The 12,039-nt window shown below is 44.7% G+C and overlaps 1 long non-coding RNA gene across 1 annotated transcript; it reads left to right on the top strand.

The window, feature by feature from the left end:
• Positions 1 to 1,809: 1,809 nt before the first annotated feature.
• Positions 1,810 to 3,504, top strand: LOC125728203 (uncharacterized). The gene is made up of 3 exons (XR_007388957.1): positions 1,810 to 1,876; positions 1,969 to 2,085; positions 3,456 to 3,504. It is a non-coding gene; the product is annotated as an uncharacterized LOC125728203 (long non-coding RNA).
• Positions 3,505 to 12,039: the final 8,535 nt, after the last annotated feature.

Here is a 12,039-nt window from a genome sequence, read left to right as displayed (position 1 = left end):
GGTGACATGCCTTGCCTGCTCACCCAATTTTAGTGCACCTTAGTTATCCATACTGACCATCTAGTCTCGACACACCCATATATATATATATATATATATATATATATATATATATGTGTGTATATGTGTATATATATGTGTATATGTGTATATATATATATGTGTATATATGTATATGTGTATATATGTATATATGTATATATATGTGTATATATATATGTATATATGTATATATATATGTATATATGTATATATATATGTATATATGTGTATATATATGTATATATGTATATATATATGTATATATATATATAGATATTTTTTCTTTTTCTTGTGTTTTTTTTTCGCAATGGATATTAATAATAAAGCAGTCCTCCGTAAAGGAGGGGTGGTGGAGGGAATATATATATACATTTATATAAAATAATTGTCACACAACCTGGGTGACATGCCTTGCCTGCTCACCCAATTTTAGTGCAACTTAGTTATCCATAATGACCAACTAGTCTCGATACACCCATAAATATATATGTGTGTATATATATATATAGTTTTTTTGTGTTATTTTTTTGCAATAGACAATAAAAATAACGCAGTTCTCCATAAAGGAGGGATGGTGGATGGAATATATATATACATATATATAAAATAATTAATGTCACACAACCTGGGTGACATGCCTTGCCTGCTCACCCAATTTGAATGCACCTTAGTTATCCATAATGACCATCTAGTCTCGATACACCCATAAATATATATGTATATATATAGTTTTTTTTTTTCGCAATGGACAATAAAAATAACGCAGTTCTCCGTAAAGGAGGGATGGTGGATGGAATATATATATACATACATATAAAATAATTGTCACACAACCGGGGTGACATGCCTTGCCTGCTCACCCAATTTTAGTGCACCTTAGTTATTCATAATGACCATCTAGTCTCGATACACCCATAAATATATATGTATATATGTATTGTTTTTTTTTTTTTTTTTTTGCAATAGACAATAAAAATAACGCAGTTCTCCATAAAAGAGGGATGGTGGATGGAATATATATATACATATATATAAAATAATTGTCACACAACCTGGGTGACATGCCTTGCCTGCTCACCCAATTTTAGTGCACCTTAGTTATCCATAATGACCATCTAGTCTCGATACACCCATATATATATATATATATATATATATATATATATATATATATATATATATATATATATATATATATATATATATATATATATATATAGTTTTTTTTTTCTTCGTAATGGACAATAAAAATAACGCAGTTCTCCGTAAAGGAGGGATGGTGGATGGAATATATATATACATATATATAAAATAATTGTCACACAACCTGGGTGACATGCCTTGCCTGCTCACCCAATTTTAGTGCACCTTAGTTATCCATACTGACCATCTAGTCTCGACACACCCATATACACACCCGAAGCTCTGATCTCAGATCAGTTCCATGCCTCCAGAATCTAATGTTACCCTCAAGGAAGAAGGGAAGCTATGATGAGTAAAAAAAAGGTTATTAGAGTGTCCTGTCAGCGTTGGGCTTCTTCGGCCTCCGCCATTGATTTTTCGGTTTCAGGATGGAAAGTACAAGGTGGCTCTGTGTTGATGAATAATCCAGGAAAAAAATGCCACAAAGGCATGGAGTCACACCAGTGGAGTCTTATCCTTGCAATAAAGACCCCTGTATGACCTTTGCTGAATATTTCCAGTTTAGTGGAGCTGATCTGTGAGTAATGCAGTTATGCAGCAGTTTCTGATGGTTTCCGGTTTTGCAGGTGGTGTCCTTTTCAGCTTGGAGGAGGGAGCCTCCTTCTGGAACCAGATGTTGACCTGGAGAATCGTGAGTGACGTTTCCGATTAGCATACCTGATCTCCTTGCCCCGCCACGGGGCTCTGGTGAAATGTAACTATTCAGTGACCCGTATCTTTCAGTTCTTCGCTTCCATGATCTCGACCTTCACCTTGAACTTCTTCATGAGTATCTACCACAACAAGCCGGGAGATTTTAGTAACCCAGGTCTCATCAACTTTGGACGCTTTGACAACGATGTAAGTTTCCCATTTCTGTCGGTGTTGTGATGTAGATTGTCCTTTTTAAAAGTCTGTAGATGGAATCTTGAAAATCAAAATATTGGGCATCGGTAATTGATCTGGTTGTCTTGGCCAATGGTATGCTGTCCGCAAGTCAAGTAGCTCTTGGGAGATGTCGGCCGTTACCCTCTGACATTGGTTTCCTGCCTCCCGTTAGTCAGTGGGGAAAATGTGATGTTTATGGATGTCTGGACAACTTAGAGTGGAGAGCATTTTATAATCATTACCTCGTTTGGGAAAGGCGAAAGAAGACGGTATAATTTTGACCAAAATCCAGAATGAGACCAAGTTCACACTGTTCCCGAACATGTTTTGGTCTTTCCTGTCCGTGCCGTTCAAGAAGGGGCTGATCTGTGAACTTTATGGGGAAACAAGGGTGAGAGAGAAAAGGATGAGCTGTTATTTCCAGAAAGGGCTCGACTCGGTACCCTGTCACATGAGCAGTGATGTATTTTTACCTGCCTTCTGGTCACATGGGTTGGAAAGGAAACCATGAAACGTTTGTTGGGGGACTTGGACACAGCCCCCACCCCGCAGCGCATGACTTTCCTGGGAGGCCCCCTGGGCTGGAAATATAGTCATCACCTCGGTGGACATGAGTACCGCGCTGTTTTAGTTGGGCCTCCTGGTTTAGGTAGGCATGTTAGCCATGGTTGTGGATGTTTCTCGTTACAAGAGAGGCACCTGTAGCAGTTTACATGGTATGCAGATACGGTTGTTTATTTTATTTTTTTTAAACGCAGCAGAATTTTTCCCGCCTTCGGTGCCTGAAGTTTTTGGGAAACGTTTGCCCCGGATGCCCACTGTATGCTTCCTGTAGGATCACAACACGTTCACCATTTTTTTAAAAATTATACACTACTGTGCAAAAGTCTTAGGCAGGCAAAGAAAATGATATTTAGATTATCCTCGTGTTGGTGTAAAACTATGATATTATGCCTGTGAAAGTGTGTCAACTTCGCCATTTCAGAACCTCTGCTAAAATCATCCTAGTATTTGCAGCGACCGTCCAATGCAGCCATGTGTTTTTTTTGACTTGGCCACCAGCACACCTCATACAGCTAGTCAGTCTCTCACTGACTTTTTAAGCCAGTATATTTAACTTTTTTTAATTCAGCTGTTGGTGAAATTTAACAAAATCATGGAACGGCTGAGGTGCCCCTGAGGAGAAGTTTGGGAACTGAAGCGGTGTTCATCTAGCCATCCAACTAGATATCAGTAACTTTTTAGAAAATAGAAGAAATTACTGTGATGTTGTCATTTGCATGTTTGACTGGAGGATTCTGGGTATTGATTTTTTTTCTTTTTTTTTACCCCCCCCCCCTCAGAGCACGGAGTACTACCTGTATGAGATTCCTCTGTTTATCGTCATGGGAGCCTTCGGTGAGAGAGAGAGAGAGAGAGAGGGAGCGTCTTATTGTGGAAACCCAAACCTTGCTCTTTTACATCTTAACGGACTGGTTCTGTTTCTGGTTTTCTCATGCCGGGCCCATGTCTCTTTCCCCCCCGCAGGTGGATTGCTGGGAGCACTGTTCAACGTCCTGAACTACTGGCTCACCATCCTCAGGATCAGGTGTGCCTGTGTGCGTGTGCCTGTGTGCGTGTGTGTGCCTGTGTGTGTGTGTGTGTGCGTACTTCTGTGCGCATGTGTGCCTGTGTGTGTGTGTGTGTGTGTGCGTACCTCTGCCTGTGTGTGTGCACGTAAGTGAGGCCTGTTTGGTTTTTACTGTGTCACGCCTGTCTGAAACTTAGGCATCTTAACACTTGAAATTAAATAATTAAATAAATATATCCCGAGACTGTGGGGCTGACCTTGAAACTGCCCCACACTGGTTTGATGCAAATGAAAGTTGTCCCACAACAAAATCATTAGCTGAGCCACCATGCCCCCCCCCCCCATCCCCAGGTATATCCACCGGCCCTGCCTGCAGGTGATCGAGGCCATACTGGTTGCTGCCGTGACGGCCACTGTGTTCTTCACTATGATCTACTTCTCCAACGACTGCCAGCCCCTGGGGGAGGATCAGCTGGAGGAATACCCCTTGCAGGTAAGGCAGCTGGAGGTGGGCTCTCTGTGATTTCATTGGCTGAACAGCTGAGAGGGTGTGTATCCTGTCCTCAGGCCTGAACCTCCACTTATCCCTCTCACAGCTGTTCTGTGCTGATGGCGAGTACAATTCCATGGCCACGATCGTCTTCAACACCCCGGAGAGGAGTGTCCGCAGCCTGTTCCACAGCCCCGCAGGTCCGTGGAGTTTCCAGCACGTGTTTCAGGGCAGGATGGGTCGTGACCTGAAGCCGGATTGGTCGCCCCTGTTGTGCCCTTCTTCTGGAAGAGATTATAATTACAGTCCGTTGTCCATCTTTAGAATGAACACCTGTGTTTGATATTGGTGACAGGCTGGCTAGGTCCGGGGCAGCTGTTTGAACAGTCAGACTCGTCTGCCACCTCTGTCGTGTCGTAGGTTTGTTTACGGGCCGCTTCTGGCTGATTGTTTTCCCAGACAGACAGCTAAACCCATACACACAATCCTCCTCAATTATTCAAGGCTTCCCTCATTTGGGATGGGGGGACTGTCACCCTGCCTGGGGAGAACAGGAGCGCTTCTCAAGTGCCCTGACGAATGCCACCGTAGGCAAGTTCGAACGGCACTAAACTGTGTTCATCCATGCCCTCTAGTGGATGAAAGACATACCAAAGTAACATGGCTTGGTCTTGATCGGCTCCAAATTGCACTTTACACCAGGTAGAAAAATGGAAATGATCATATGAAAAATGCCATTCATCATGAAATAATTTCTGTACACCTGTATCCTCATTACAAGGGTGAATCAAGTAAAACTAGCTGGTTTCGCTAGATTAGCGTTCTTGGGGATCAACTACATGATCAACATTTTAGCAAAAACGTGGGAAACACTGACTTAGGTGATGAATTCCACCACCACCACCCCCCCCCCCCCCCCGGCAGGTTCCTACAATCCCGTGACCCTGGGAATCTTCACCATCACCTACTTCTTCCTGGCCTGCTGGACATACGGCCTGACTGTGTCCGCCGGGGTCTTCATCCCCTCGCTGCTCATCGGCGCCGCCTGGGGGCGGCTCTTTGGCATTTTGCTGGCCTCCATTACGCCGCACAATTCCATACAGGTACATCAGGACGGGTCGCCGTTCCTGGGGAAGCGCCGTATAGCCGGTGAGGCGGCGTGGTCCGCTGGCGGAGGAGGGGCCGTCACGATAGCAGAACTCTTCCCTCAGCAGAGAGAAACCTCACAGTGGCGACGTTTTCCACTGACCTTGATTTTTTTGCACATTTTGAAGAAGCAAAACTGAAAATCCGTTAATGGGTACGATTATATTTCAGGAGGACAAGCCCTCAAACGCTTTCAGTTTGATTGAAGTGGTTTTTGTGGCGATTCGCAAAACTGAAATGGAAGCCGATTTTGCGAACTTGTTGCTGTGTAGGACACGATGACTTGGTTCTAGAGCTCGTATCTCATGAAAAGCTCAATCCATGTTGAGGCACGGAATCATAAATTGCAGGTGTTGTTTCCATGATGTTACTTAATGGAAACACCCTTTATGCAATTTCACTTTGTCAACAAATTTGCTTGTTTGTGCAGAACTTTAATGGAAACGCTGCAGGTTTTGATATATTAAGGAAATTGAACGGGGTCTTTAGAAGTCAGAGGGCCTCCTTCAACACCCGCTTTAGATTGATTTCCTCTTTGTTGTCCAATCAGATTTACTCTTTAAGCAGTCACGTGACTCTTTGAAGGTGCCCTATTGGTTAGTGCTGTATCGATTTCCTGGGCCGCCCAGCGTCATGTCGGCATAGATGTAGTTTAACATAATGTTTGTTGGAAGTAAAGCCCCCTCGAAGTTTTTGAATGAGCATGTTTTATGATTTGTGGCGTTTCGTTTGACAGACCTTGGCCGACCCTGGGAAGTACGCTCTGATTGGAGCCGCCGCCCAGCTTGGTGAGTGTCCGTCCGCGGTCAGCCTGCTTTTCAGAGCTCGTCTAGAGGTGCATGGAGGCACATGAGGCTTCGGGTTTGCGTCTGTTTACGAAGGTCTTTGCCAGGTGGGATCGTGAGGATGACCCTCAGCCTGACTGTCATCATGGTGGAAGCCACCGGAAATGTCACCTACGGCCTACCCATAATGCTGGTTCTGATGACGGCGAAGATCGTGGGCGATTATTTCGTGGAGGTCAGTGTTGACGTTTCGGGTTGGAGCGGGTTGGTCCATTTGGCATTATGTGTGAGCCTGTCAGTGAGTGATGAGCTCATCGCCTTTCAGACCGTGCAGAACTTGGAATCGGGCCAGTCGTGTTTCGTTAACTGCTCCGGTCTCATGTTTGCTTTTGGTGTGGGTGGTGCAGCTAGCCACCAGTCTGACGCCATCTTTTTTTCATCTGTCCTTCCAGTGACTGATTTTGAGAACCCTTCCGTTGTTTTTGCACAGCTGTCTAACTTAAGGTGGCACATCATGCTGTGACAGCTCGTTTCGCTTCTCTGTTCCTCAATGTGCCAGCAAATCTGCTTAGAGGAAGTAAAACTTCAAGGGGTGGCAGCTTGTGAATGTTGTGCAGATGTGATCCTAAGCTCTTCTGAGTGACTCGAATTTTCCCACAGGGGCTATACGACATCCACATCAAGCTGCAGAGTGTGCCCTTCCTGCACTGGGATGCCCCAGCCACCTCCCACTCCCTGACTGCCAGGTATATTGCCCCCTACAGGATTTTCCCTGCTAATGCTTCAATGAGCCCAGTACACGCCTTTAGCAAGACATTGGTGCTTCATTCTCACTGTATATTCAGGTTTGGTGTGTCTGTCCATTCAGGGAGGTTATGAGCTCTCCAGTAACCTGCTTCAACCTGGTGGAGAAAGTGGGCACTATTGTGGATGTGCTCAGCAACACCTCGACCAATCACAACGGGTTCCCTGTAGTCTCCGGGTTGAGTGATGGCTGTGAGGTATGTCCCTCCCACTAGGGGTGATTTTGTTTTCCTGGAGATTTGTCACATGATGTACTTTGGGGCTTTGCTAATCTGAATTTTGTGCTCTTAGCCAGGGAAAATCTGTGGCTTAATCCTGCGTTCCCAGCTTATCGTGCTCCTGAAACACAAGGTGAGTGTGACCTAAGGTTCCTGCAGAGGTCAGCTGAATAAGGAGCATGTCTGTCCACACTAACACCTATCAGGGTGCTTGGTGTATATGCATGCCTGTGAATGACAGTGCGATTGACCAATGAGGGGTCTGTTTACTGCGTACACGGTTGCGAATGTCAGTGCAGCAAGCCAATGAGAAGTGTGCTCATCCACGTTGTGACCGGTGTACTCTTTTCAACCAGGTGTTTGTGGAACGGGCTCGTTCTCGTCTCAATCTGCGCAAACTGCAGCTGAAGGACTTCCGGGATGCCTACCCTCGCTTCCCTCCGATCCAGTCCATCCATGTGTCCCAAGACGAGAGGGAGTGCATGATGGACCTGACGGAGTTCATGAATCCCACCCCCTACACTGTCACGCAGGTACTAGTCTCAGTCTCAGCCTTGGTCTTGGTCCTTGAGAACCAGAGACACATTTGACTAAACAGTCATGTTCTGCGACTGTGTTCTTCTGCCTCTTTTTCAGGAGACGTCGCTTCCTCGTGTCTTCAAGCTGTTCAGGGCCCTTGGTCTGCGGCACCTCATTGTGGTGGACAGTGACAACCAGGTGCGTCTGCCTTGCGAGGTCCTCAGGCCTTCGTCATCTCCAGCACATATCTCCATTCTCATTGTAAAATTCGAAAATTACTGCATCGGTTTTCAGCCAGTGGCCGTTGGGCATCCATCTAGATCAAGGTTATCACCCTGGTTTCCTGTGCTACTCCCACCCCTCCCTCATAACATAACCAGCTATCTATGCCCTGTTCTACGTACCAATCATGTTCCCGGTGCCCAGGTGGTGGGACTGGTGACGCGGAAGGACCTGGCCCGTTACCACCTGGGCAAAGACGGCCTGGAGGAGCTGCAGCTGGCACAGACGTGATGCGTGGAAGGCGACTGCCGCGCTGCTCACCAGGCCAACCCCCCCTGCCCCCAGTCAGCCCCCGCCAGAACCCGCACCGGTCGTGCATTTCAGCAAAGTCCGGAACCCGGGATGCCAATGACTGACTTTCTGGTTTCGTTCACCGAGGGTTGGTTGTGATGGGGGAGGGGATCGATTCCATGTGTGTTTTGCGACTTTTTGTTGCCCCCTCCCAGTTTGCACATAAAATAATTTATCCGTTATGTTTTTAAAGCACTTCAGAGAGAGAGTGAGTGTGTGTGTGTGTGTGTGTGTGTGTGTGTGTGTGTGTGTGTGTGTGGTTCTACACACACTTGGGTGTCAGTCCCGCTCTGTGGTCATTTGCAAAGCTTTGGTAGCATTGTGATATACATTAGTGTAAATGTGTAAAAAGCATTTCAAGCTGTGTGTGTGAGAGAGAGAGAGAGAGAGAGAGAGAGAGAGATTAGCCAGGCCAATAACGTTCCTCTTTTACTCAGAGTTTTTTGAGTGTGGTCTATTGACAGAGGGTACCACAGTTTTCTTGTGACTTTAGTTTTACTTTAGGGGAAGTTAATTTTCCTCTCCCAGATAATTGTCTTGCACATTGTACCATTAACCAATGCCTCCCACCCCTCCCATGCCAGTGTAGGTAAGACCAACCCTGCCCCCCCCCCCCCCCCCCGGAAAAACCCTGACTCGCTTTGACCTTTTTCTCTCATGCTGGATGCTAGCGGTTTTTAACATACAGTGTTTTTTCTCGTGAATTCGCCCATTGGCTGACTGCCACACTGCCTGCGTCCTCCCCCACCCACGCCAGTACGTGACAGTATGTATCCCCCCCACCCCGGGTGATTCTCCAGGTCCTGTGTTTTTGATGGCGATTTGTCTCTTGTTGCGCCGTACAGCCTCTAGGTGGCAGAAACCCTGGTTTCTGATATATACCTGAATAAATTATGCAAATCGGGGTCAGGTTTACATGGGTCGGGTGCCAAACAATGCCAGTAGTGTGTGTGTGTGTGTGTGGGGGGGTGACTTCACAGGTGCTCTCCTGAAAATGTGTGTATATCATTGTTTTTAAATGGCACTTACTGAAAGCAGAGTGGGGTTCAGGGCAGCTTAATGATTTGCAAGGTGACCATGGGTCGTGTTTGGCCAAGGGGGCGCTAGTGTGTTGAGGAAAGGAACTTATTCTGGTCTTTGCAGGCTGTGCTAGAAACCCAAACCCACCCCCATGGCTGTATGTGGCTCCGCACTTTAAATGCTTCTTACCCCACCTCGTTTCCCATCTGCGCCCTACAACTTACAAATCCTTGCAATGTCACGTGCAAGGGGGCCCCCTACTGGCCAAGCAAGGCCCTACAGTCGCTGGTGCCCTTGGGGGTCCAGCCGTACAGTTTTTGCCAACAGCAGAGTTTACACTTTGACTAGTTATGTGCTGTTTAGTTATTTTGTTTTTAATTAAGGTGAACTTGCCTAAGTGACCCTGATCAGTTAAATAGGGTTTTTACCCACCCAACAAGCCTATCGAAAATGGACATACCAGTTAAACGGTAAACGATGTGAATCCCTTATCAGATTTTGATTTTATTCTGAATATTAAATGTCGTGTTTTAACTCAACCTTAAATAAATTAAAGTATCTCCATTTTAAAGAGCACTGTGACTGGATGAGAGAATTGTTTCGGCGTTGGCAAGTACCACCTTAGCGTACATTTATAGAAACGGCTGAAATATACTGGATAATTTTGCATAATTTTTATTTTGCCAAGCTTGATTTTCTTCTGTGATTTCTGAAATCTAATAAAGGTTTTGATGCATATGCCTATTTGTATTGCACGAGTCAGTCATGCTGTTTAATAAGAATCATTTGTATTTATACAAACAATGATAAAAAAATTATTGTATTAAATGGCGTGTTTGATGATACTGCTGGTGACTCCGTGGCACTCTTTGAGCAACGTGTCCGTATCCTAATTTTCTACCTTCTGACACACAAATTCTCAGACTAAATGAGATTACTGCAGTCCCGTTGCCGGGGTAATGCAATTGTTTAGGTGGATGTCGCTGAATGCATTTCAGTGGGAGGTCCAGAAAGCCTGGGACGCGATTTGACGGGGTAGAAATGAGATGAACGGTTCTGTTGTACCTTGCAGATTTGTACCTTGCAGATTTCCCTCGATTTGCTTATTAGTTGCTGGAAATCAATATTTAAAAAAAAATGTGCGTTGAACATGCCTTTCCATCCCGATCCATGAACCCAGTTTTCCCAGATATCAGCAAAACAATGAGAAATTCTATATATAAAAAAAAAAAAATCAACATTTGATTAAGTTTTATTAATGCTTGCTTTCATGTTAAAAAATTTTGGTGCACAATTTAATTTTTTTTTTAACACACAACATTTGGTTGAAATTGTAACGTGGAACATCAAGTCTGGGGCGCAGTTAAGGGGGGGAGATTAGGACAGTAAAAAACTTGGAACATAACTGCATTGGTGTGGGTTTGTGGCCCAATATGATATGCATTCATGGGGCCCAAATTCTCTAGCAGAATCACAGCATAGATTTCTTTGTATATTTTTTAGGTTTAAAGGACTCCGGAGATTGAGATATTGTGTTTTTAAAGTTTCCTTGGACTCCCACAGTAAATTTTACAGAGCTGGGGTCTCCATAACTTTTGCTGTGCAATAAATTTTGCTGACTGGGAAAGGGGGGGGGGGTTCCCCAAGATTTTTGCCGGCTCGCCTACCCATCGGCTCACCTTGAAAATGCCCAAAATGCCACCTGGCTGTTCAGCCCTGCTATAAAGTTGCAGAAAGACACGACGTTGTACTGTGACCTTACGATGTTACAGATCCGAGAAATAGCGTACTAAGCAGCACGTGTTTCCCTGCTGTGTTAAGGTGGGCCTTAGAAACCCATAACGCACTAATGCAGCTCTGGATGGCGGGCTATGCGTCAGTAATGCTGTCAGAGAAGATTCACTCATTAGTCTGATGTGAACTTAATCAGATTATGGGTCCTTTTTAGTCGCAGAATACAACATAATCCATGGCAAATGGACATCGGTGCCGTCTTTATGATGTTATGCTGACAGTGCCTTTAATCCCACCCCCCACCCCCCACCAATCCCTTTCCCAACTTCATGTTGTCTCTTAATCCTGTATGTTTCAGTAATATGAAGACGGAATTTCAGTATTCTCTGTTGCGGTTGTTTTATTTTTATCTCGCGAGTTTCATGCATTTTTAAGAACCGCGCAGAACATCAGTTAACTCTGTGCTGCTGGAATCCTGAGGATTGCCTTGATGGGTAGTGTAGGAGTTGAAGGATTTGCGTAGTCAGATTTAATTTTTTAAAAAGGAAATCTATTAAAAAGTAACATGCAAAGTAGTTTATTATTATTATTATTTTTTTTTTTTACATAAGAATTTCAAGAGAAACTGAGAGCCTCGTTTTAATGGGCTTGTCTGGTAAAGTTAGTTTGACACTTGTACTGCATGTATTATTAAACATTTATCTATCCATCCATCCATCCATCCCGGCTCCGTCAACATGCAAACTTCAGTAATTCAAAACACTTAGTATTGAGCTTCCATTGTGAGCCTTAGCAGCCAATAAACAAACCGCCAATAATGAATATCACAGGCTTTGGTGATGGACACAGACTTCCAGACACGCCCCATATTCCTGACGCATTCCTCACCATGACCCTGTCTACTTCACATTCGCAGCCCAATATTTCATTCAAACTGGAGTTCGAAAGCTTGTTGGAGCCGAATGGACAATTTTAAAGACCAACATGGCAGAAAATTCAGTTCTGAAAGAAAGGAAGTTTCGATTTTTAATGAACTTATGAGATGCAGCAGAGATTCATCTTACCCTC

This window comes from Brienomyrus brachyistius, unplaced genomic scaffold, assembly GCF_023856365.1.
Source record: "Brienomyrus brachyistius isolate T26 unplaced genomic scaffold, BBRACH_0.4 scaffold197, whole genome shotgun sequence".
NCBI classification, from domain to species: Eukaryota; Metazoa; Chordata; class Actinopteri; order Osteoglossiformes; family Mormyridae; genus Brienomyrus; species Brienomyrus brachyistius.
The sequence above is the reverse complement of the archived record's forward strand: the minus strand, read 5'-3'. Positions and strand labels throughout refer to the sequence as shown.